This window comes from Petaurus breviceps, unplaced genomic scaffold, assembly GCF_028583685.1.
Source record: "Petaurus breviceps papuanus isolate PSGF00001 unplaced genomic scaffold, PetGlider_PUasm1.0 90895, whole genome shotgun sequence".
Lineage (NCBI taxonomy): Eukaryota > Metazoa > Chordata > Mammalia > Diprotodontia > Petauridae > Petaurus > Petaurus breviceps.
Window position 1 is genome coordinate 16,182,571 of NW_027187372.1, and position 312 is coordinate 16,182,882.

A 312-nucleotide genomic window follows, 5' to 3' on the forward strand; every position below is an offset into this window, starting at 1 on the left:
AGAGAGAGACAGAGGGAGAGAGAGAGACAGAGGGAGAGACAGAGAGACAGAGAGACAGAGGGAGAGAGAGAGAGAGAGAGAGAGAGAGAGAGAGAGAGAGAGAGAGAGAGAGAGAGAGAGAGAGAGAGAGAGAGAGAGAGAGAGAGAGAGAGAGAGAGAGAGAGAGAGAGAGAGAGAGAGAGAGAGAGAGAGAGAGAGAGAGAGAGAGAGAGAGACAGAGAGAGAGAGAGAGAGAGAGAGAGAGAGAGAGAGACAGAGAGAGACAGAGAGAGAGAGAGACAGAGAGAGAGACAGAGACAGAGAGACAGAGAG